The sequence below is a fragment of the Penaeus chinensis genome, chromosome 16, assembly GCF_019202785.1.
Source record: "Penaeus chinensis breed Huanghai No. 1 chromosome 16, ASM1920278v2, whole genome shotgun sequence".
NCBI classification, from domain to species: Eukaryota; Metazoa; Arthropoda; class Malacostraca; order Decapoda; family Penaeidae; genus Penaeus; species Penaeus chinensis.
Window position 1 is genome coordinate 8,462,349 of NC_061834.1, and position 2,500 is coordinate 8,464,848.

A 2,500-nucleotide genomic window follows, 5' to 3' on the forward strand; every position below is an offset into this window, starting at 1 on the left:
GTTAAAATTATCTGTACACATCATTTGTAAAATTAGTAATTGCAGTATCTGAGGATTTGACATTTACTAAACCAAAGTGAGATGCCGTTATAATATTTGAATTATCAAGATGCTGCAATAGTTCGGTATAAATGATTTTCTCGGGTTTAATTGCTGATACAATTGAGACTGAATGTTTTATGTAAGCGCTTATCTCCTGTCTTGAGTTTATGATACGTAACAAATGTGAAGCCATTTCTATAATTATTGGTATTGAAATGTTATTCCTGCCTGGAGAGGAATTTTGCAATTGCTTGGTAATGTTGATATGCTCACCTTCTGTAATTCGCTCGATCGTGAAGTTATTTAAAACTTATTTAAAGTTATTTAAAAATTATGGCTGAAGTGACCGACTGTTCAGAAAAAATACTTATTGAAGTGATTAGCTACTTCTGTTGCGTCTATAACATCAACGTCGCTGATTTTAGTGTGGTTTGTTGCTACTGTTTCCACCTGTTCAAAGTTCTGCTCATACCTTTCCGTTGGGATTTCCTATGTTTTAATTCCTTTCCTTTATTTAGATTTCGTTATGGAAGCCTTTTGTATTCCTCTCCATAGATCAGAGGCCGTGTGGCATATTTCCTTTGTACTTTGTTTTTATAAGTAAGTTTTTTCCTTGGGGATGGATGGGAGGAGGATAGAAAAGGGGGAAGAGGGGGAAGGCATGGGATGAGGAAGAGGGAGGAAGAGTGGGAAGGCTGGAAGAAACGAAATTTGAGGCGGGGTGACGGTGTTATTCTTTTCAATCTCTCACTCCCACTTTCTCTCCTTTCCTCCCTCGCTCTCTCTCTTTCCCTCACTCTCACACTCCCTCTCCCTTTCCCTCCCACACTCCCTGTTCGTCCCACTCCCTGTCTCCTTCTCCCTGCCACACTCCCTCTCCCTCTTCCTCCCTCACCCACTTGCCGGATCAAAAGAAAATTTGCATTTAGTATTAATGAAAAAGGAAAGTTATAGACGCACAGATGAATCTAAAATCAGATTTCCCGTAAAACGATTTATGAATTTCCACGTGATCGATATATAATGTGCAATCTCTAATCTCTAATCTCTAATTTTAAACTGTTTACATGTTCCAATCTCGTTTTATATGAAGGCGAAATTTGTCATATGATGGATGTTGATCTCTGGTGATCGTCGATATTGAAGCTTATGATTGTGTTGATCAATGTTTATGCTAGTTACAGGAATATAGGTTATGATAATATTGATTTGTTAATATACACTTCTCATTTATTTAATTCCATGTTTAAATTAGGTGATTTGTTAAAGCACTGATATACGTTGATCTGTTTGGAAATGATATTATCAGCTTTATTAAAAATAATCGGATGTAATCCTGATACTATGAATTTAATTTCTGTGTTCAGCTTATTGACATCGTCTGATTGAACATATGTTTATCCTCTCAAGCGAAACTGATACACGTCTCACCTCTTATTCTGTCCTCTCCCCTGCCTCCCTGTCATCCCTGCTTCTCTTCCTCCCTTTCCCCCTGCCTCCCTCTCACCCCTGCCCGTGCCCTACCCCCTACCTACCTTTCAATCCTGTTCTTGTCTGCCGACCTGACTGCCTATCGTCCATGCTCACCCCTGTCTACCTCTCCCCCTGCCCATCCCCGCCCGTCTCCTCTCACCCTTTCCGGACTGAACTTCGGTGTCCCTGCCCCCCTACTCCGTTTTGCCTTCTCCCTACCCCCTTCCCCCACTGCCTCTCCCGGGTCCCTGCTCCCCCTCCCCCCTTTCCCTGTTATCCTTCTGACTAATGGCAAGCAAGTTATTTGTTTTGTTTTTGACATTGATTCTATACTTTTTCATGTACTTATTTATCTATTTCTTCTCGTTTTCTTAGACTCACAGCCGTTAAACGTTTTTATTTCCTTTTTTTCTACGAAAATTGTCGACATGAGCTCGAAATGTCAAACCGCCATCTTGGTTTTCGCAAACCAAACATACCGAAATAAAACTTACGAGACACACCACATCCCTTCCTCTTCCGTTCTACATAAACCCACTCCACTAAATAGATAAATAATAATTTAAAAAAAAAAACACTAAAAGGAAAAACATACGTAAAAGAAAGAACAACGTTAGAGCGAAAGTGGAGATCTTAAAATGTGAAAATTCGGTCTATAGGTTCTTGAGGGTCGGCGCCGGGCACACGCGAAGGGGTAACTAATGGTTCGCTGACTTATGATGAGACTCCTGTCGTTCCTTCGTCTCTTCTTCTTTTCCTTTTCTCTTTCTTCTCGGTGCATCTTATTTCCGTTTTTCTTTTCTTCTTTTTCTTCTTTTTCGTCATATTGTTTTTCAGGTTTCTTTTTCTTTTTCTTTTTAATTTGCTTGTTCTTGTTTTTTTCTTATTTTTTCTTTTACTTATTATTTTTCTTGTTCTTTTTTCCTTCTTCTTTTCTCTCTTTTTTCGTCTTATTATTATTTTTTCCTACTCCTCCTTCTCCTCC

General features: G+C 39.2%; 1 protein-coding gene across 2 annotated transcripts in view; it reads left to right on the plus strand.

Moving 5' to 3' along the window:
- The window catches only part of LOC125033333 (schwannomin-interacting protein 1-like), a 172,274-nt gene that overhangs the window by 19,442 nt on the left and 150,332 nt on the right, over nucleotides 1-2,500 (plus strand). The gene's annotated exons all lie outside the window — the stretch shown is intronic.